Source organism: Pongo abelii, chromosome 19 (genome assembly GCF_028885655.2).
Source record: "Pongo abelii isolate AG06213 chromosome 19, NHGRI_mPonAbe1-v2.0_pri, whole genome shotgun sequence".
Classification (NCBI taxonomy): domain Eukaryota; kingdom Metazoa; phylum Chordata; class Mammalia; order Primates; family Hominidae; genus Pongo; species Pongo abelii.
Window position 1 is genome coordinate 21,350,678 of NC_072004.2, and position 23,788 is coordinate 21,374,465.

General features: G+C 41.5%; 1 protein-coding gene and 1 non-coding gene across 7 annotated transcripts in view; one reads left to right on the forward strand and one right to left on the reverse strand.

Moving 5' to 3' along the window:
• SPECC1 (sperm antigen with calponin homology and coiled-coil domains 1) overlaps window positions 1–23,788 on the forward strand; it is a 305,733-nt gene that overhangs the window by 107,293 nt on the left and 174,652 nt on the right. The gene's annotated exons all lie outside the window — the stretch shown is intronic.
• LOC112131441 (U6 spliceosomal RNA) lies at window positions 9,631–9,735 on the reverse strand. Its single transcript, XR_002913513.1, has one exon. It is a non-coding gene; the product is annotated as a U6 spliceosomal RNA (small nuclear RNA).

The window sequence follows — 23,788 nt, forward strand, 5'->3', positions numbered from 1 at the left end:
AATTTATCTAAAACCCTTTGTTCTCAATGGGGGACGATTTCGCCCCCCGCCCAGTTGCAACCCAGGGAACAATTGGCAATGTCTGGAGACATTTTTTTTTTTTTTTTTGGCTGTCATGACTCGGGGCTGCTACTGCCATCTAGTGGGTAGAAGCCAAAGATACTAAACATCCTAGGATGCGCAGGACCGTCCCTGCAGCAGAGAGTGTCCTGCCCAAAAATGTCAACAGTACTGCTGCTGAGAAATCCTGACCTAGCAGAATAAATATTCTAGAGTAACCAGGAAAATCCTGAAAATAGTAATCAGGGGATTAACCTTAGGCATTCTGGAACTGAAGAGGCGCTAGGCAGCTCAGTGGAACGGTGGACAAAGTGCAGAATACACTGGAAGATTTAGTACAGGGGAAAGGTGGCATTTCATATCACGGTGGATAATTCACTCAAAAATGTGACCGAGTAAGTAGGAAGGAATAAAGCTGGATCCCTATCTCATTGCTCCCATCAAAACAAATTCTAAGAGGATTAAAGATTTAAATATTAAAAAATGAAACTGCAAAACTACAAAGAGAAAGCATCAGAGAATTAATTTGTAGTCTTGGCCTTGGAAGAACCTTTCTAAGTTGGAACAGACACAGAAGTCATAAAGGAAAAGATGAAAAATGTACTTACATAAATATAAGAAACTTCTTTGCAAAAAGAAGAAATTATTTGCAATACATGTAACAAAATGATTATTTACAAAGAGTTTATACAAATCAATAAGAAAAAGAAAAATAGGCCAGATGTGGTGGCTCATGCCTATAATCCCAGCAATTTGGGAGGCCCAAGTGGGAGGATTGCTTGAGCCCAGGAGTTCAAGACCAGCCTGGGCAACATAGTGAGACCTCATTGCTACAAAAATAAATAAATAAAAATTAGCTGGGTCCGTGCCTGTAGTCCCAGCTACTTGGGAGGCTGAGGTGGGAGGATTGTCTCAAAAAAAAAGAAAGAAAGAAAAGGAAAAATAATATAATGGAAATATATATATAGCGCCCATGAAAAATACAAGATGACCAGTGGAAAGATACTAATCCTTACTTAAGAAATGTAAAGCAAGGCTGGGTGAGGTGGCTCACGCCTGTAATCCTAGCTAGCACTTTGGGAGGCTGAGGTGGGCAGATCGCTTGAGCCCAGGAGTTCGAGACCAATCTGGGCAACATGGTGAAACCCCATCTGTACAAAAAATACAAAAATTAGCCAAGCATGGAAGCGTGCACCTGTAGTCCCAGCTACTTGGGAGACAGAGGTGGGAGGATCACTTGAACCTGGGAAGTGAAGGTTGCAGTGAACTGAAATCATGCCACTGCACTCCGGCCTGGGCAACAGTGAGACCCTGTCTCACAATAAATAAATAATAAATAAATAAAGCAAAACAACAATTAGATATATAATTTCCCCTAATACATTAGCAAAAATTAAAACAGTTTATTATTTCTGGTGTCATTAAGGGTATAAGGAGCCACATATGGTTGATGCACAAGGACAATTTGGTAATATCTATCTAAATCTTAATTTAATCTTTAACCAAGCATTTCTATTATTTAGCACTTAGTGGTCACTGATATTCTTGGAAAAGGATGCCAACATGTATGAGCAAGTTCAGTTGCATGATTATTTATAATAGTATAATATGGGAAACAACCTAAGTATGTATTCATACAGGGCTGGTTGAACAATGTGATTTTGGTGCAGTAGAATAGTATACAGGCATGAAAATGAATACAGTAGATTTGTGTGTACTGATAGGGAAAGATTTCCAAGATACATTACTAAGTGGGGAAAATAATATGGTGCATATGGTATAACCTTAATTTGGTTTTGGTTTTAGAAGTATATATTAATTATTAAAATCAACTTTTTTTTCCTGGAAGGATGTCAGAATGATTATCTTTGAGGAGAGTTAACAGAATTGAAAGTGGCAGAGGAAAATTTTTTCATTTTAGATTTTCCTGTGCTGTTTGAACATTTTAAACATATGCATACATTGCTATACAATATTAAAAAGAAGGTAAATACAACATAAATTTAGACAATATAAATATAAACTAAACTTTTTTTTTTGCCTTCACAAAATCCTTCCTCTTCTACTTGCCTTTTGTAGTGTTCTTTAGCCATTTGTTGGTGGATTTTTTTTTTTTATTGTTTGCTTATAGCATCTGCTCCTTTGCACAGGATTCTAGGAAAAGACCTTGGTTTCATATTGGCTCCTAAAGTAGACAAGTTCCCATGCCCCAAGGGGCATTGGCATCCTTTATTTGTCAAAGGAAGGAAATAACTACATATCTACTACACAGTGATGTTGGGAAAAAGGTCTGTGAATACTTTATATAGACTGTAATGAAATGTAAGTGACAGTTATTATTCTCCTAGTTATACAAATTGTTTGTCAATTACTTCATTTAAGTGAAATTAAATTATTTGACTTAATAGGGTTGAATTTGAAAATTACATTTTGTTTCTGAAGCTTTTATTTTTTTAAATTTATTTTATTTTTTGAGATGGAGTTTCGCTCTTGTTGCCCAGGCTGGAGTGCAATGGCGCTCCACAACCTCCGCCTCCTGGGTTCAAGCGATTCTCCTGCCTCAGCCTCCTGAGTAGCTGGGATTACAGGCTTGCGCCACCACGCCCGGCTAATGTTGTACTTTTAGTAGAGATCGGGTTTCTCCATGTTGGTCAGGCTGGTTTCGAGCTCCCAACCTCAGGTGATCCACCTGCCTCAGCCTCCCAAAGTGCTGGGAATTCAGGCGTGAGCCACCACACCCAACCGAGAGCTTTTATTTTTAAATGTCAGTAGTCCTCAACATTTTTGTAGCACCTTCGGACAGCTGATACTTTTGTATGTTGTCATACTGTCCCCAGACTGCCTCATTTGGAATAGGTGAATTCCAGTCTATTAGGACAGACCATTAGGAGCAGTGTTATGTGGTGCCTCTCTGTTGTAGGTGTTATCACCTCTGCAGTTGTATGGTATTGTTTCGGTAATCATTTCAATATTTGATTGCATTTTGTCTATTTTACATGCGTGAAAACCAGGAAAATGAAAGTGCTGGTTGGGACTACAGCAACCAGTTGTACAGGTTGAACATCCCAAATCCAAAAATTCAAAATCCCAAATGCTTCAAAATCTGAAATGTTTTGAGCACTGACATAATGCTCAAAGGAAATGCTCACTGAGGCATTTTGGATTTTGGATTTTTGGATTAGAGATGCTCAACTGGTAAGTATAATGCAAATATTCCAAAATAAAAAATCAGAAATCCAGAACACTTATGGTCCTGAGCATTTTGGATAAGGGATACTCACCCTGTAGTAATAAGCTTGGGTTTTAAAATCTCAATACTGCCGGCTGGGGTGGCTTATGCCTGTAATCCCAGCACTCCGGGAGGCCGAGGCAGGCGGATCACTTGAGATATTTGGAGACCAGCCTGGCCAACATGGCGAAACTCCTTCTTTACTAAAAATAGAAAAAAATTAGCCAAGTATGGTGGCAGGAGCCTGTAATCCCAGCTACTTGGGAGGCTGAGGCAGGAGAATCTCTTGAACCTGGGATGTGGAGGCTGCAGTGAGCCGAGATCGTGCCACTGCACTCGAGCCTGGGCGACACAGTGAGACTCAGTCTCAAAAAAAAAAAAAATACAGTCGATACAAAGATGGAAATTATTTAGTGTGTTAGAAATGAGATGCTCACTGGACTTAAAGCAATTTTCTGTAGGCTCAGCTGTGAAGAAAAAGAATAAAATTAAAGGAAATTGGGGGACTTCTGGCAATATATAGTTGATTTCCTTTCAGAGGAAATTTCCTTTCAGAGGAAATCAACTATATATTAGACTTGTAAGGGGGCAGAATTCTTTTTATGCCATGCAAGACTTAGTTTTTGTACTTTTGACTTGGGGACAACTTTTCTACGATGCATAGCATGGTATTATCTGTATTTTATTTCAGTTGTATTAATTTTGAGAAAGATTTTTGTCATGAAATTTTAATACAGTATTGTGATTTTGAACTCACAAGAATTAAACCTATAGTCAGCCTGTATTTTATTGCACCCTTTCCTGGGAGCTGATCTGTCCTCAGGGAGAATCCCTGAAATCTACTCCAGGAGAAATCATGTAATCTTTTGATCGTAATAATTATATTATTGTCTCAGCCTTGCCTAGGGCGCCAACTTGCCATCTGTCATGGCTGGTATTGGAACTGCTTGAATGGGGAGGCATGAGCTTCTTCATTCTTTTCAAGACTATTTCCAGTTTCTGGTTTCCAGGCCTTATGCTGTTCTCTGGGGCTATGCCAAAGTTTGCTCCAACAATAGCAAGAACACAGCAAAAATCACAAAAGGGACTACTATTTTCGAGCCCTGCCACCTGCCTGCACTGTGCCGGCTTCTCTGAGCTGCTGTCTCTATTCATGCTCACAATAGCCATAGGAAGAGCATGGTTATTTTATCTAGACCAGGAACCTTGGCTTTGGAAAGGTCAAACCAGTTTGACTTTTTCTCTCCCGTGCCCACCCCAGGTTTCCATATGGAACATCCACTTTTTCCAATTGGTTTTCCTTCATTAATATTATTCACTTATCTGAATTCCAAAAAAGAATTCTGAATGCTTTTTTTTTTTTTCTATAGACAAAGAGTTTTGCTCTGTTGTCCAGGCTGGAGTGCAGTGGTGCAATCATAGCTCATTGCAGCCTCCAACTTCTGGGCTCAAGCAGTCCTCCTGCCCCAGGTCTCGAGTAGCTGGGACTACAGGTGCACACCACCGGGGTCTTGCCATGTTGCCCAGGCTGGTCTTGAACTCCTGGGCTCCTCCTGCCTTGGCCTCTCAAAGTGCTGGGATTATAGGCATGAGCCACTGCGCCTGGCCTGGATTCCAGTTCTTATTCTTCTTTTTCTCCCTGAGGTGTCCTTTGTGTATATCTCATGTTACACAGTGGTGTGGTTTTTAGAGAATGAGGAGGTTCCTTGTGTGCAGGTGGTGGTCCTCCCTGCCTGCCCCAGGGTCAAGTGAAAGGTTGTGGAACCCCCAGAAGGCTGTCAAGGAATCCAGCCACTAGGTGGCAGCCTTGTCAAAAGCACCCACCTGCTCCTCTGCTACAAGTTCTGGTTCTGACAAATGTTTCTGACTTTAGAAACAATCCTTGTATTTATTGATTAATTCAACAAATATCTTTGAGTGGCTACCATGTGCCTGGCACTGTTCTAGGCAAAAGGACTATATGAGTGAGGAGGACAAACATCCCTGCCTTCATAAAGGTACGTGAGCAAGACGTGGGAGAGATGAGAAAGCCGGGTGGACAGCTGGAGTGGTGGACGTTCCAGGCAGAGATGACCACTGGCCCGTGTCTGCCACATCAAGGGAGTGGCAGGAAGACCAGTGGGGCCGCAGCAGAGTGAACAAGCAGTTGGGGAGGAGGACAGAAAGATGGGGGAGCTTGCGAGTCACTGTCAGGACTTTGGATTTTTTACTTTGACTCCACTGGGGAACTTTTGCAAGGTTTTGCACAGAGCAGTGATATGACCCAACCTCATTTTAAAAGGACTGCTTTGGGCTGCTTGTTGAGAGTGGACAGATGGGGTAAGCAGACCAGCTTGGAGGCTAGGGCTCTGGTCTAGGAAAGAAGTGACCTGGGCTCGGCTGACAGCCATGGCACCGGGGAACAGCAGCTGCATCTGGATATATTCTGAAGGGGAGAGCCAGCTGGCTCTCAACTTTCCTGGTTTTTGAATTGTGGAAAAATACACATAATCATTTTTAAGTGTACAGTTCAGTGGCATTAAGTTCATTCACATTGTTGTACAACCATCACCACCTTCCATTTCCAGAACTGTTTCCCAAAGTGAAACTCTGTCCCCATTAAACACTCGCTTCCCATTCCCCTTCCCTCAGCTCCCAGCAAGCACTGTTCTGTTGTCTCTGAATCTGACTGCTCTCAGTTCCTCATAGGAGTGGCATCATACAGTGTTTGTCCTTTTGCAACCGGCTTATTTCACTCAGCATAATATCCTCAAGGTACATCCACGCTGTAGCATGTGTCAGAATTTCCTTTGTTTTTGAGGCTAAATAATATTTCCTTATATGGATATACCATATCTTCTTTATCCATTCACCTGTTGAAGGACCCTTGGCCTATTTCTACCTTTTGGCTATTGTGAATAATGCTGCTCTGTACACAGATGTATAAATATCTCCTCGAGACACCGCTTTGACTTTTTGAGGGTATATACCTGGAAGTGGGATTGCTGGATTCTCCTGATGGATTGTAAAGTTGGTGTAGGGTAAGATTTCTGCTCATGTTAGCAGTGGGATGAGTGAGATGAAATCTGATGGGCCTTCCCAAGGGATGAGGAGTGAACGTGTATCTCTTCTGAAGACAGCAGTCGGCTAGAAGGAGGTTCACGTAGCCACATTTAAAACATTTTTAAAACCACGAGACATGGAAGTGCCCATTTAGATGTTTCTTTATATAGCACACGTGGGATCCAAAGACATGTCACTATTTTAAACTGATATCAGTGTTTTCTAAAGGGCAAAATAAATGTGAAGGGCTAGTTCTCTGTGGCCAAACTCTAATGCTTGCAGAATCTCAGACATCTCAGATGGTGATCAGTAAGGGCAAGCAGTCGTGATTGGCTCACTGCCAAGAAGCTATCTGTGTCCTCGCTGATACCTGGACCCCTGCATGCTCCCAGTTGCCTGCATCACAACCAGGTAATGCCTGAGGCTCCAACCTGAGACACCTGTCCTCTCTGACACAGGGAGGGAATAACTCTGGGCTCCTATCAGGGGAACTCGTCCTAACATGGAAGGTAAGTATTTTTATCCCCATCTGACATGTGAAGAAGCCAAGGCTCCAGGATAGGTAGTGTTCCCAAATTCAAACCCAGGGTCCGACTCCAGAGTTCTTTTTTCTGCTACTCTGTTTGTCTCAGGTAGGGAGGCTTGTTTTCTTCCCCCATCATCTTTACCTGTTGTAGAATTACTATTACCGGTGACTAGCATTCTTTGCTCACTATGTGCTAACCACTGTTCTCAGTGTGCAATGAATATAGTCTCCTTTAGTCTTTACTACAACCCTATGAAATAGTATCCTTATTATCATTCCCGTTTTATAGATCAGGAGACTGAGGCATAAAGAGATTAAGCAGACTGTCCGAAGTCCATGCGAGATAAATATTGGTACCAGGACTTGCAGATTAGGAAACGGGCTGAAAGGAAACCATGGATGGGTTGGCTTGCTGGGGTGAGAGTGGAGGAAGGGGATGTTGGAAGTTTTGGAATTGAGAGGCTGGAAGGTGGGTGGGTCAGTTTCTTGGATGCCACAGGAGGAGGAGGGCCATGAGCCAGGGATGTCAGGGAATGGGGAGAATGGGGTGGGGGTGTGTAGATGGCAACAGGGAGGGGAAGAGGATGCCAGGTCCTGCTATGTGAACTGCAGAAATGGAAGGTGTCTGTTTACAGTGGGGAGGGGAACAGACGGGGGGAAGCAACAGTCATAGGTATGAGGTACAGCGAGACCTTCAGTTTGGGAAATGTGAGAAAATGAAAAGACTGGCTTGGGAAGGCAGTGGTGGGATTCATCCAGCTGTGGAAGTGAGGGGACATTCAGAGAGCTCAGCCTATGGGAAGTGTTGATTTCACTGTTGAGTTCTGAAGGGCCCTGAAGAAGTGTTGGGGACTCAAGGGAGGGGCCTGAGGCAGGTGGGGCTGATTCTCTTTGGAGATGAGAACCTGCAAAATCACAGAATGCCAGGAATGAGTTTGTTCTTGTTTTCGTAATTTTAGAGAGGTCATTTATCAATGAATATATTTTGTGATAAAAAAAATTTCAGATTCAGTATAGATGCTCCTCCACTTACTTCATCGGTTACTTCCAGATAAACTCATCATAAGCTGAAAATATGCTAAGTTGAAAACACATTTAATGCACCTAACCTTCCGAACATCATAGCTGAGCCCAGCCTGCCTTAAACGGACTCAGAACACTCATGTTAGCCTACATTTGGGCAAAATCATCTAACACAGAGCCTATTTTATAATAAAGTGTTGAATATCTTATATAATTTATTGTATTAGATTGGTGCAAAAAAGTAATTGTGATTTTGCCATTTTAAAAATTGCAGGCCGGGCGCGGTGGCTCATGCCTGTAATCCCAGCACTTTGGGAGGCCAAGGCGGGCGGATCACGAGGTCAGGAGATCGAGACCATCCTGGCTAACATGGTAAAACCCCGTCTCTACTAAAAATACAAAAAATTAGCCGGGCGTGGTGGTGGGCACCTGTAGTCCCAGCTACTCGGGAGGCTGAGGCAGGAGAATGGCATGAACCCGGGAGGCAGAGCTTGCAGTGAGCCGACATCGTGTCACTGCACTCCAGCCTGAGCGACAGAGCGAGACTCCATCTCAAAAAAAAAAAAAAAAAAAAAAAAGAAATTGCAATTACTTTTCCACCAACCTAATTTACTGGAAGTGAAAAGCAGAATGGTTGTCTGGGCACTTGAAGTACAGCTTCTACTGAATGCGCGTCATGTTTGCATCACCTTAAGGTCAAAAAGGGTAAGTCACACCATCGTAAGTTTGGAACTGTCTGTATTTTCATTTTCTTCTATTTTATTCTACATTTAATTCATTTTCACATTGTGGTAGGAGATCTACCCTCTGAACACATTTTTAAGTGTGTAATTCAGGGGCAATGCTGCATAGCGGGTCCCTCAAGCTTACACATCTGTACCCACTGAACAACTCCCTGTCGCCCTGTCCGTAGCCCTTGGCAGCCACCACTCGACTTTCTGTTTCTGCGAGTTTGACTGAGATTCTGTATCCAATTGAGATCATACAGTATCCTTTTGTGACTGGCTTATTTCCCTTAGCATAGTATCCTTCAGGTTCATCCACAATGGGACATGTGTCAGAATTTCCTTCCTTTTAAAGGCTGAATAATATTCCATCGTCTGGATAGCCACACTTTGTTTATCCATCATACATGGATGGACCAGGAATGGCTTTCAGCTTCTGGTGGTGTCTGAGGTAAACCCAGTTGTGAGGATGTTATGAACTCTACACTAGTTAAGGTGCTGAATTCTAAGCTTGAGGACACACATGGTGGTGTCATGGCCCTGCGTTTCCCGGGAGTACATGATTTAGTCAGGGCTTTGGAGTGGGGCCAAGGGTTTTCTGTGACTTTCTGTGTTGGCACAAGGTGCAGTGCTGGTTTGGGGATGGCAGCTTTCCTGGGTCCTCCCTGGGTGCCTGTGGTATAGACAGTGGGGAGCTCTCCCTGCATCTCCCCGAAGAATACTGACATCTTTGCCAACTTTTTCCATCCAGGTCCTGGCAGTCTCTCCAGTTCTCCATGTCCACTCTTCCTTTTATTTGGGCTCTTCCCCTGAAGTTTGCTATTTCCTTTCTCCCTCCTTCCCTGCTCTCCTCTCCTCCTTTCCTTTTTGTTGAGTTTATACCTTTGTTTATGCCTTCCCTCTCTCCCTCTCTTCTTCCCTCCCTTCATTCCTTCCCTCCTTTTTGTTGAGTTTATGCCTTTGTTTTATACTTTTATTCCTATTGTGAATGGGATTCTTTATTCATTGTACTTTTTTCTTATTTTTTAACATATGGACTATTCACGACTTTGAATGTCATCCTTACCCAGGAACCATGCTAATCTTCTCTGCATCATTCCAGTTTTGGTATTAGCACTGTCACTGACTATATTTTCTAATTAGATACTTTAAAAATATTTAGTTTGGAACTGGCTCGCTCCCTTACCATCCTCTCTTCTTAGCACTAATGGTTTTCAGTTGATTCTCAGGTGTCTTCCAAGCAGACAGTCATATCAGCTGCAGATAACAATGCCTTTTGTCTCCTCCATTCCAGGAGTTATTCTTTTATTTCTGGTTCTTGCTGTTTTGTGCATGTGTGACCCCAGTTGTGTTAAATGCTAGTGACATCTTGACTTGCTCTCACTTTACTGTGGGTGATTTTGGTGTTTTCTGATCAAATATGATGCAGAAAGTTGGCTTGGGGCTTTGTTTTACATGTTAAGTCTTCTCCTGCTATATTCCTTTGAGTTATTAGGATTTGGTGATGGGTTTTATTAAATGCCTTCTAGGCATGCTGTTATTACTTTGATTATTGCTTCTCTTTTTACCCTGGAGTCTCCTCCAGGAAATTAAAGTATGTGTGTATTTGGTCTCCTGGGTATTTCTACCGTGTCACATATGTTATCTCTGATTCTTGTGATCACTTTCATTCATGCTCTGATTTTTCAAAGTTTATAATCTAATGTGCTTTGCTTTGTATGTTTCTTTTCTTCAAGTATTGTGTTTTTAATCGTTAGTCTGATTTCTCTGCTTTCAAATGATTTCTTCATGACTTCTTGTTCAACTTTCATAGCTATCAAATCTTGAATTTCAAATGAGAATGCAAACTACAGATTTTTTTGAAATCTCCCATTTCTACCTGTAACTTTGTTTCATAGGTGCATATTTACTTGGAATCCTCAGCTGGTCCCCCTTTCATGATCTGCCAGAGCTTTCCAGATAGATCTAGAGAGTTTTCTGTGATCACCTATCTTTAGAGAGGGAAGCTAGTGTTTGTCCAAAAATCAGAAATTGAGAGGGATACTACTGGAGAATGTGTGGTTATCAGGTCATTTTTTTTTTTTTTTGAGACAGGCTCTCACTCTTTTGCCCAGGCTGAAGTGTAGTGGTGTGATTATAGCTCACTGTAGCCTCGAGCTCCTGGGCTCCAGCAATCCTCTTGCCTCAGCCTCTCAAAGTGATGGGATTATAGGCATAAGCCACAGCGCCCAGCCAGGTCATATCATTTACGCTCTGTTGAAGGAAGAGGAAAATTTTTTGCATTATCTGGGGTGAAAGTAAGGAGGGCATTAAAGCCTGAAGTGCAATTTTGCCATTTTTTTCTTTTCTATGTATTTTGTTTTTGTTGTTCTCATTGTTACTTTAGTGCGTGTTGGAAGGTGGCCTTGCCCTGCCCTTCTGCTTGCATGATGGCCCCTGTTCTTATCAGCTGGGCATGGCTGTTTCCCTTGTGTGGCCTTCTGTGCATGCAGGCAAGGAGAAGGGAGCACTAGCAGGCCTTCTGAAGCTGCTCATGGCAGAGGCCTCAACTTAGTAGTCCAGTTACCCTTTTAAATGATGATGATTCTGTAATGTGCCCTTTAATATCCTAAAATGAAATTCACCAGTCCATATACATTACTGAAAAAAATCAATATAATGCTCTACCTATAATGTAGAAAAGAAATAAAAGGCAAATAATTTCTAATGAAGTGACATATCAGTGTGTAAGTGCTGGAGCCTGACTCCACTAGAAGACAGTTAGATGCTTGTACATTAGTGGAGATTGCTGCCTTAAGCTTGAATGCTACAAATGAGACTGACTCATGGGTGCAGTGTTGAGAATTCAAATACCAGGCAGTGTTGACATCAGTGACTTTGAAATGCTGACAGCTCAGGGTAAACATTTTGAATAAAGCAAAGTACTATCTTTCCTTAAGTTACATGTTAGTTGCATTCCTAGAAAATTCAGTGTATAATAGCAATGCTGTGTGAAACTGTTTGGTGTTTCTCTGTAAAACAGAGTTAGATTCTGGATGTAGGTATTTATAACAGTGTTCTCCCATTCAGGAGTGCTGTCAGATCACAAGGAGGGAGTGGGAAGCAGGAAGCAGGCATGCCCCTCATATTTGCAAGGCTTGGGGCAAGAGTGCAGCGGGGGCCATCTGTTTATTCACAATATTCTGATATAATTAAATATTCTAGTAAAAGAGATCAAGTGTCAGGGATTTCAGATGATCTGGTAGCTTGTAGATCTAATGACAATAATTTTCTTACTCATTTTCATCTTTTTTTTTTTTTTATCAGTAATGGGTGAATTTTGTGTGGTGAATTTTATTTTTTCTTTCCAGCTTCTCCCAAGTTCTACTTTAGTATTTTCTCATTTTTATCACTTTGCAATTTGTAATTCTTCTCAAAGGTTAAAAAAATTAATGATATTCAAATATAATTTTAAAATAATTTTTCTTCAAAATATAAAGTCAATATAAAGGGTGAAATATATTTCATGTTTTTAAATTTTTTAATTTAATTTTTTATTTTTAGAGATAGCGTCACACCCTGTCACACAGGCTGGAGTGCAATGGCATGATCATGGCTCACTGCAGCCTCAAACTCCTGGCCTCAAACAATCCTCCTGTCTCAGCCTCCAGAGTTGCTGGGACTACAGCCATGCGTCACCATGCCTGGTTACTTTCTAAAATTTTTTTGTAGAGACAAGTGCTCACTGTGTTCCTGGGCTAAAGCCATCCTTCCATCCTGGCCTCCCAAAGTGCTGGGATTATGGGTGTGAGCCACTGTGCCTGGCCTGTGTTTTTTTTTTTTTTTTTTTTTTTTTTTGAGATGGAGTCTCACTCTGTCACCAGGCTAGAGTGCAGTGGCACGATCTCAGCTCACTGCAACCTCTGCCTCCCGGGTTCAAGCCATTTTCCTGCCTCAGCCTCCCGAGTAGCTGGGACTACAGGCTCCTGCCACCATGCCCAGCTAATTTTTTTGTATTTTTAGTAGAGATGGGGTTTCACCCTGTGTTAGTCAGGATGGTCTCAATCTCCTGACCTCATGATCTACGCGCCTTGGCCTCCCAAAGTGCTGGGATTACAGGTGTGAGCCACCACGCCCAGCCAGATTTCTTTTTTTTTAACTGTTGAATTCTGTGAGTTCTTTATATGTACTAGAAACTAGTTCTTTATTGGATATGTGGTCTGCAAATATGTTCTTCCAGTCTCTCTTTTATCTTTTCAACCTTATAACAGGGTCTTTCACAGACCAAAAATTTTAAATTTTGATGAAGTCCAACTTATTAATTTTCCCTTCTATAGATTGTGCTTTTGATGTCAAAATTCTTTGCCTAGAGCCAGTTTTGTTGTTGTTGTTGTTTTGTTTGTTTGTTTTGAGACGGAGTCTAACTCTGTTGCCCAGGCTGGAGTGCATTGGCGCAATCTTGGCTCACTGCAACCTCTGCCTCCTGGGCTCAAGTGATTCTCCTGCCTCAGCCTCCCAAGAAGGTGGGATTATAGGCATGTGCCACTGCGCCCAGCTAATTTTTGTATTTTTAGTAGAAACTGGGTTTCACTATGTTGCCCAGGCTGGTTTTGAACTCCTGACCTCAGGTGATCCACCTGCCTCGGCCTCTCAAAGTACTGGGAATACAGGTGTGAGCCACTGCGCCCAGCTGCCTAGAGCCAGTTCTTTAAGATTTTCTCTTATATTTTTCCCAAAAGTCTTATAGTTTTACATTTACATTTAAGTGTGTGATCCATTTTGAGTTAATTTTTGCAAAAGTTCTGAGACTTGGGTCAAGGTTACTTTTGTTGTGGATGTCCAGTTGCTCCATTGTTGGAAAGGGTATCCTTTCTCTATTGAATTGCTTTTCTACTTTTGTGAAAATCAGTTGGGGCTGGGCGTGGTGGCTCACACCTGTAAGCCCAACACTTTGGGAGGCTGAGGCCAGAGGATGGCAGCCTGGACAACATGGCAAGATCCTGTCTCTACAAGAAATACAAAAATTAGCTGGGTATGGTGGTGTGCACACTTGTGGTCCCAGCTACTTGAGATGCTGAGGTGGGAGGATTGTTTGAGCCTGGGAGGTCAAGTCTGCAGTGATCTATAAAAACGCCATTGCACTCCAGCCTAGGTGACAGAGCGAGACCCTGTCTCTATTAAAAAAGAAAACATCAGTTGGGCATACTTGTATTCTGGGTTCTCCATTTTGTGTTGTTGATCTATATGTCTGTCCCTCTGACAATGCCTCATACTGTTGATTATGGTAGCTTTATAATGTCTTGAAATCAGGTGGACTGATTCTTCATACTTTATTATTCTTTTCCAAAATTGTTTTAGCTAGTCTAGTTCCTTTGACTTCCCATATAAATACACCTACAAAGAAATCTTCTGGGATTTGATAGGAATTGTGTTAAACCTGTAAATCAATTTGGGGAGAATTGACATGTTTTTACTATGTTGAATCTTCTAATCCATAAACATGGTATGGCTCTCCATTTATTTAGATCTTTGATTCCTTTCATCAGCATTTTGTAGTTTGCAGCATACAAATCCTATACCTGTTTTGTTAGATTTACACCTAAGTATTTATTTTTTATTTTTGAGCAATTGTAAATGATACTGTATTTTTAATTTTGGTGTTTGTGTGTTCATTGCTAGTATATTGAAATGCAATTGATATTCATATGTTTGCGTTATACCTTGCAACTTTGCTAAACTCACTTTTTAGTTCTAGGAGGATTTTTTGTTTGTTTTAGATTCCTTGGGATTTTTCAATGTAAACAATCATGTCATCTACAAATAGGGACAGTTTTATTTCTTCCTTTTTCTTTTGAGTTGTTGTCTTCCTCTGTTGCCCAGGCTGGAGTGCAGTGGCATGATCTCGGCTCACTGCAACCTCTGCCTCCCAGATTCAAGCGATTCTCCTGCCTTAGCCTCCTGAGTAGGTGGGATTACAGGCATGCTAATTTTTTTGTATTTTTAGTAGAGACGGGGTTTCACCATGTTGGCCAGGCTGGTTTTGAACACCTGACCTCAAGTGTTGCACCTGCCTTGACCTCCCAGAGTGCCAGGATTACAGGCGTGAGCCACTGTGCTCAGCCGGGACAGTTTTATTTCTTCATTTCTGATCTGTATGCCTTTTATTTCCTTTTCATGTCTTATTACACTGGCTAGAAATTTTAACACTATATTGAATAAAAGTGCTAAGAGTAGACATCTTTGTCTTGTTCCTGATCCTAGGTGGAAAGCATTCAGTCTTTATTTTTTTTTCCTTTTTTGAAGATGGAGTCTCACTCTGTCACCCAGGCTGGAGTGCAGTGGCACAATTTTGGCTCACTGCAACCTCTGCCTCCCGAGTTCAAGCAATTCTCCTGCCTTAGCCTCCCAAGTAGCTGGGATTACAGGTGTGCACCACCACGCCCGGCTAATTTTTTGTATTTTAGTAGAGATGGGATTTCACTGTGTTGCCCAGGCTGGTCTTGAACTCCTGAGCTCAGGCAGTCCTCCCGCCTCGGCCTCCCAAAGTGCTGGGATTACAGGCATGAGCCACTGCGCCTGGCCAAGCATTCAGCCTTTAACCATTAATTATATAATGTTAGCTTTCGGGAGTTTTTGTAGATGCTCTTTAGCAAGTTGAGGAATTTCTCCTCTATTCCAGTTTTTCTAAGATTTTTTTTTTCCTAAGAAATGTCCCTCTATTCCAGTCTTTACCATGAGTGGATTTTGAATTTGTCTAATGTTTTCTCTGCATTGATAGATGTGATTATGTGACTTTTCTTAGCTTGTTAATATGGTAGATTACATTGACTGATTTTTCAGATCTTGAACCTGCCTTGTACCCTCTAAAGTCCACTTGGTCATGGTATATGATTATTTTTATCTATTACTGAATTCTATTTGCTAGTATTTTGTTAAGAATTTAAAAATCTGTATTCATGAAGGTCTGTAGTTTGCATTTTTTGTACTGACATTTTCTGGTTTTGGTATCAGGATAATACTAGTTCATAAAGTAAATTGGGAAGTATTCCTAACTTTTTTTCTGAAAGAAATTAGGTAAAGTTTGTGTTAATTGTTCATTAAATAATTGGTAGAATTCTGAGTGAAATATTCTCTACTTAGAAGTTTGTTTGTTTTTTTCATTTTTTTTGGCTTTTTTTTGGTGTGAAAGAGTGAGTTTAAAAAAATTTCAAATTCAAATTTCCCTAATTGTTATAGTGCTACTCATATTACCTGCTTAATATTGAGTGAGTTGTATTTTTCAAGCAGTTGGTCCATGTCTTCTAAACTGTCAAATTTTATGTGTGTATAGTTATTTATTTATTTATTTATTTATTTATTTGAGACAGAGTCTCACTCTGTCACCCAGGCTGGAGTGCAGTGGTGCGATCTCGGCTCACTGCAAGCTCCACCTCCTGGGTTCAAGCCATTCTCCTGCCTCAGCCTCCCGAGTAGCTGGGACTACAGGCGCCTGCCACCACGCCCAGCTAATTTTTTATATTTTTAGTAGAGATGGGGTTTCACTGTGTTAGCCAGGATGGTCTCGATTTCCTGACCTCGTGATCCGCCCGCCTCAGCCTCCCAAAGTTCTGGGATTGCAGGTGTGAGCCACCGTGCCTGGCCGTGTGTATAGTTATTCATATTATATTCCCCTTTATCCTTTTTGAGTCTGTGGAGTCTGTAGTGATATCCTCGGTTTCATTCCTGCCATTGGTAATCTGTATATTCTTTTTTTTTGTCAGAAGTTTGTCAATTTTATAATTTTTTTTCAGAACCAGCTATTTGTCTCACTCATCTTTCTCTATTGTTTTTTTTTTCCCATTTCACTGAGTTCTGCTCTTCTTTATTATTTCCTTATCTGAAAAACAGAGCTAGTCTTACCCATCTCCTACAGTGTGAGAATTAAGTGAAATGACAAATACACGTACCTAGGACAGAAGCAGAAGTGTAGATTATTTTGTAAAATGTGATTTTTTTTCCCCCTTGAACTATCTCCCTTAATAGAATCTCCTACTTAGGAATCATGGCAGTTAAAAAAAAAGAATCTACCTGCCTTAGTGTGGAGTACCTTGCCCGGTGTTTCAGGCTTTGCTTTCTTAAGATTTTTCTTTTTTTTTCAAAATCACACTTGACTCATGTTATGTCTAGATTTACATATACATAAATTTGAGAGGAATAAGAATAGTTTAGTATTGCAAACTACTCCTCGGGCCACCGTGGCTTCTGTTGCAAACACTGCAGGGATTCATGAATATTCCAGAACCACCTGTTGCGATGGAAAGAAAAAGAAAATGGAAAATGGAACTTGGCACCTCTGGCAAACTGTAAGAATGTATTGTATTCATCCTATCTGAAACCAGTTTAACAGACTGAATATTTGTGTGATCTGTTATCAAAGCCCCTCCCAGCTTTGCACTCTGTATACCCAACCAGGCCAGTCTCCACTGTGGGCAGTGGTACAACCCACAAAGCCTCATAGCGTTCAGACGCACTCTTTTTTGTTTCAAGGACAAGGAAAAGAGATGTAAAGTGTTTCTTGGGGCCCAGATGGTGTTATTCGTAACAGTTGATGGTTAGGGTTACAAGATTCTATATTCCCATATAGAATATTCACACATTACATAAGTATTACTTCATATAATGTTTATATATGTTTAAATATAAACATATTACAAACATATGTATATATTTATGTAATATAAATATAACAAAATATAAAATATATATTCCCTATGTATATATAATAAAGCCACACCTCCAATTTCAATCCAACCACTCAGGGTTCTTTCTAGCCTTGCCCCTTTCTCTGTTTGTAACCATCATCTCTGGTAGTAGTGAGAAACATGGCTGCCGTTATCCTCAATTTATGTGCCTATTTGCTCAGTATAACTAGTCTCTCAAATCCTTCTCCCACCTACCACCTGCACCCAACTCCCCATTCCCCACCCTCCAGCCTCACTGACCAACCCACCCCTCTGCATGGCTCCATAACATCCTTTCACTGCCCCATACTCAGCTACCATGCTGACCTCTTGCCCTGGGAAGGGAAAAAAAATTGGGCACAGGAGCTTTTTAAAAATGGTATATTATAAAGCCAATTAAATGTGGTTCGTACTTCTAGTTGTTTGCATTATCAAAAAGCAGGATTTCCTGCTTTCTTTGTTGAGAAAGGTACTTCTTATTGCTTAGGAAAGTTTTGTTTTATTTTTTTGAGACAGGGTCTCACTATGTTGCCCAGGCTAGTCTCTAACTCCTGGGTTCAAGCCATCCTTCTGCCTCAGCCTCCAGAGTAGCTGGGAATATAGGTGTGAGCCACTGCACCTGGCATGTTGCCTAGAAATGCTGAAGTGGGGGCGAATGAGAAATGCTGTCTCTGCAGGTAACTTGGTCAGGTTCCAGTATCCCATACTCCCTTACGGAAGAGGAGAAAAGGGAAAGAATTGGAGGATCCCACCATATAACAAGTTTTATGTTCCAGAAGAAAGTTCTGCTTTTCTGATTCTGTGTAATCATCACATTGGATGGAAGGGAAGCTGGAGGTCTTTCCACTGAATTCATGGAATATTAAAGTTCCAGTCCTTGAACTTGGGTGTGACCTTCTGAAATGTTCAAGTTTGTCAGTGGAAAACATGATCAGATCTCTTATGCTGCTTTTCCTGGCTGCTGACACAGAGTAGATTCTCAGTGTTGTGTGTTCTCTTTTCCTGAAAGTTTGTGCATGTTACTGAGTTTGCCATTGAATTGTCTTTGTTTGCATATTGATTTCCACTTCAAAAAGTAGTTTAATACTGTGAAAGTACTGTTGCTAAGCAAATTACAATACAGATGGTCAGAGTAGAAGTGTGTACTCTTGATACTTCCCTCTTCCCCTCAACAGTGGAATCTTGCTGGGATTTTCTCAGTGCTGTTTGGATGGGACATTTATCCTTATTTGATCAATCCCAAAAGGCAGCCCTTTTGTGGTAGTTTTATGCTGTGGAAATTAGTTTTGGAACATTAAGCCAAGAAGTTTACAATAAAATCAAATTTGTTTATGTATTCATTTGAGACAGGGTCTTGCTGTGTCACCCAGGATGCAGTGCAGTGGTATGATCATGGCCCACTGCAGCCTTGACCTCCTGGTCCCAAGTGATCCTCCTGCCTCAGCCTGTTGAATAGTCTGGATGGACCACAGGCATGCACCACCATGCCTGGATAATTTCTTATTTTTGTAGAGACAGAGTCTTACTATGTTGTTCAGGCTGGTCTTGAACTCCTGGGCTCAAGCGATCCTCCTGCCTTGGCCTCCTAAAGTGCTGGGACTACAGGTGTGAGCCACTGTGCCTGATCCCAACATATATTTAATAATCTACATTGCAGGGAATTACATTAGGAACCATGTATGGGGGACCAGAAGATAAGACTTGCACGTATTCAATGCAGTAATGAGAAGACCATAAGAAAAGTCTGTATAAGAGAGGGCATAGGCATGACTTTGTTCTGTCCTCTCGGCCACATCCTGGCTGTGTGACCTTAAGCAAATTAACCTACCAACTACAACCATTCCTTCTGTTGGGAGGAGCCAAATCTGTGGGAGTGGAAAAATCACTGAGAAGAAGCCAAACTCTAGGATGTTGCTGTAGAAAGGGCCTACACACCCTGCTGTAGAAAGGGTCCTAGAGTTTGGCTTATTTTGTATACTGGGGATCACTATGTCTCCTTGCAAACCATTGTGCTGGGCACGGTGGCTCACACTTGTAATCCCAGCACTTTGGGAGGCTGAGGCAGGCAGATCACGAGGTCAGGAGTTCAAGACCATCCTGACCAACATAGTGAAACCCCGTCTCTACTGAAAATACAAAAATTAGCCGGGCGTAGTGGCGCATGTCTGTAATCCCAGCTACTCAGGAGGCTGAGGCAGGAGAATTGCTTGAACACGGGAGGCGGAGGTTGCAGTGAGCCAAGATCATGCAACTGCACTCCAGCCTGGGTGGCAGAGCTAGACTCCATCTAAAAAAAAAAAAAAAATCTGTCTTTTCAAACTCTAGTCTTTTATCAGGTAAACATTTTCTAAGTTTTGTTCATTTTTTTTTGGAACAAGTAAGACAGTTTACTTATTCAAAATGTAAAGGGTTACAGTGAAAAGTTTTGCTCCTGCCCCTTTGCCCAGCCACCAAGTTCACCCACCAGTGGTGGGGAATGTGGTATCTTTCTAGAGCTATTCAGTGTGTCTGGAAGCAAAGGGATATCCTCTTATCTTTCTGTACCCAAATAGTAACGTAAATGGACACACCATTCTGCACGTGCGCATTTTCTCTTTTCAGTGTATTTTGGTGATCATTCCTATCATTCCATAAAGAACCTCCTCGTTCCGGTCCCCATCTCTCTGGCACTTGTTTTATGATTTCTCAGTGGTTACTGATAGCAGTTCACAGCCTCATTCCCAAGTTATCTCAGTGTTTGGGGTTTAATTTCCCTGGGCCAGGATATTTACATTCATGAGATGGTTTCCTTGGACTTTAGTTTCCTCCCACTAAGGTTTGAGCTACACTTTGCAAATGGGCAAAGACCATTTTTGGGTGTATATGCCTGAGGGAAGACAGAAAAACAAAGCTGAAAGAGCATCCAGAGGGTTTGCCTTCACCATCGGAAACCACCCAGCTCCTTTTCAGGGCTAGCTTTTCAGACTGCTTTCCGAGGTTTCTGCCCACTCCTGTTTGGCCACGGCCGTGTGCCCTATTTTCAGTTTCTATATATGCCCTTATGTTTTCCTGAGCACATCAAGAACGCCTGCACAGTTACACTGGTTTGTTTAGGAACCGTCCTCTTTCTTCTTCAGTCTGTCAGTTACTCATTTGGGGTCAGACTCACAATTCTTCGAATGTCTTAGCCTCTTGGAGGAGCATCGTGTGTGATGTTGGACAAGCTCCTTAGTGTCTCTCAGCAGGTTTCCTCATCCATAAGATGGAGTTAATCGTGCCCATTACAGAGAATTGTGACAAGCAAATGAAGTGACACATCTGAGGAACTAAGAGCAGAAACTGAAATATAGATATTTTTATAAAATGTGATTTTTCCCTTAAATCATCTTTCTTAACAGAATATCCTACTTAGGAATTATGGCAAAACAAAAACAAACTTAAAAAAATCCACCTGCCTTAGACTCTTGGGCATCTTCTAAGATTCTTCAAGTTTTGCTTTCTTTTTTTATTTCCTTTAAAAGGTTTTTTTTAAATTAAATCTTTATTTTATTTATTATTCTGTTTTTTGAGACAGAGTCTCACTCCATTGCCCAGGCTGGAGTGCAGTGGCACAATCTTGGCTCACTGCAACCTCTGCCTCCCGGGTTCAAGCGATTCTCATACCTCAGCCTCCTGAGTAGCTGGGATTACAGGTCCACGCCACCAAGCCCAGCTAATTTTTGTATTTTTTTACTTGAGATGGGTTTTTGGCATGTTGACCAGGCTGGTCTCGAACTCCTGACCTCTAATAATCCGCCCTTCCACCTCCCAAAGTACTAGGATTACAGGCGTGAGCCACCGACCCAGCCCTTTATTTTATTTTATTTTTCTGCAACAGGGTCTCACTCTGTTGCCCAGGCTGGAGTGCAGTGGTGCAATCATGGCTCACTGCAGCCTTGAACTCCTGGGCTCAAGCAGCCCTCCCACCCCAGCCTCCTGAGTAGCTGGGACTACAGGTGGGCACCTTCATGCCCAGCTAAATTTTGTTTGTAGAGATGGGGTGTCACTATGTTGCCCAGGGTTGTCTTGAACTCATGTTCAATCAGTCTTCCTGCTGTAGCCTCCCAAAATACTGGGATTACAGGCATGAGCCACCAGGCCTAGCCTGAGTCTTAATTTTTTTTTGGAGTTTCCATACACCTCCTGCCCCCACACATGTACAGCCTCTCCCATTATCAACATCCCCCACCAGAGTGGTACACTGACATGACAGATCATTATCACCCAAAGTCCATAGTTTAAGTTTGGGTTCACTTTTGGTGGTGTACATTCTGTGGGTTTAAATGAATGTATAATGCCACGTATCGGCAATTGTAATATCACACCAGAGTAGTTTCACTGCCCCCAAAATCCTCTGTCCTCTGCCCGTTCATCCCTCCCTCATCCCTAGTCCCTGGAAACCACTGATCTTTTTACTGTCCCATAGTTTTGCCTTTCCTAGAATGTCATATAGTTGGAATCATACAGTATGTCGCCTTTTATATTGGCTTCTTTCACTTAGTAATACACATTTAAGGTTCCTCCATGTCTTTTCATGGCTTGATAGTTCATTTCTTTTTAGCACTGAATAATATTCCATTTTCTGGATGTACAACAGTTTATTTATCCATTCTCCTACTGAAGGACATCCTGGTTGCTTCCAAGTCTTGGCAATTATGAATAAAGCTGCTATAAATATTCGTGAAGCTTTGCTTTAAGATGACGTGTTTTTTTCTCCCCAAGTTACCATCACTTATCAACCAGTTCTTTTTTGGTCAATATTAAATTTTTCCATTTTTGGCTCCAACTAGTAAAAATAGGGCCAGATTTTGACTTAATAGATGAAAGAATATTCTGGTTAGCTGCAGAAATTCAGAGACAAGCATGTTGCTCCAGGAAGTAAGGAACTCCATGTGCTTGCTAGAGAGGTACTCATTCTCTACAAGTGGAGGAGCTATGGAGTGACAGGATTGGAAGACTTTCATCAAAGTCCTTTCCAACTCTGAAGGGGCTGCTATTAAGGTCAAAGACCTGTTCTTGGGTACATTTTCTTGTATCCTCCCATGTGGGAAGCTCTATTCCAGGCCTTTGGGTTACAAGATAGACAAAGTCCCTGATGATTCCCAAACCTGCATCTGGGATCCCAACTTCCCCCTTGTACTCCAGAAACACTCCTCCCACTGTTTGCTGAAAATGTCTGGGGAATATTCTGCATGTGTATTCATTCATTCCTTCAATACATATTTAGTGTCTACTATGTTCCAGGCATCTTTCTGGGTGCTAGGGATGCAGCAGTTAACGACAACAAAAAAAGTCCCTGCTCTCATGGATCTTACATTTCATTCTCAACATGTCTTAACCAAACCCATCATCCTCATTTCATTATAGAGTTGTTTAACTGCTTTCTCTAGCATCTGGATTTGTCCTAACTGAAGTGGCATTTCTCAGTTCTCCAGATACATTCTAGTGTTATCTTTATTAACTTCCTTTCTCTCAACATGTAATTGTCATCTACAGTTGCATCTTACACTTCTTTTTATTTATTTATTTATTTATTTATTTATTTTGAGATGAAATCTCGCTCTTGTCTCACAGGCTGGGGTGCAATGGCGCAATCTCGGCTCACTGCAACCTCCGCCTCCCCAGTTCAAACAATTTTCCTGCCTCAGCCTACCGAGTAGCTGGGATGACAGGTGCCCATCACCACGCCTGGCTGATTTTTTGTATTTTTAGTAGAGACGGGGTTTCACTATGTTGGCCAGGCTGGTCTTGAACTCCTGATGTTGTGATCCGCCTGCCTCGGCCTCCCAAAGTGCCGGGATTACAGGTGTGAGCCACTGCACCCAGCCCACTTCTTTTTATTTCTTTTGCATTCTCCTGACTTCACCCAACACAGCATCTCTTACCTAAAGCACAGTGGCTTCCTGACTTGAGTTGCTGCTGGTGGTTAATGCTTACTCTCTCATCCTATGTAAGTAGGATCATTTTCGGCCAATCCATTGAAAAAGTTGGCTAAACCAGGGAAACCTAAAAAAATTAAACTATACTTTTAAACATTTTATTTTCACCCAAAACATATAACTGCACATTCGTTCACTCATCTTTAGTTATAGAGCCAAGACATTGTCTTATAGTGGTCTTGTTGATTGAAGTTTTTTTTAAACATCTTTCCATTCTTGTATCTCCTATGATTTCCAGTTTTAGTTTTTTTAAACATGAGAAAGAACAAAAATACTTAAGAGGAAGATTAGATACTGAATCCTTTCACATGTTTGCAGATATTCCCCTAATCTTTTATAATTGCTTCAGCCATTTTTAGTGACTCATCTTCATTGAGTCTTTTCAAACCATTCAGCATGGCTTTTGAGGAAGCAATATCTCTCTCTTTGTACTCGTATTTCACTAGTTTATGTACAAAGTTATGGAAATAAATTTGCAAGTACAAGTAGCATAAATAGTTTTGGGAACAAATATGCCTGACTCTTAC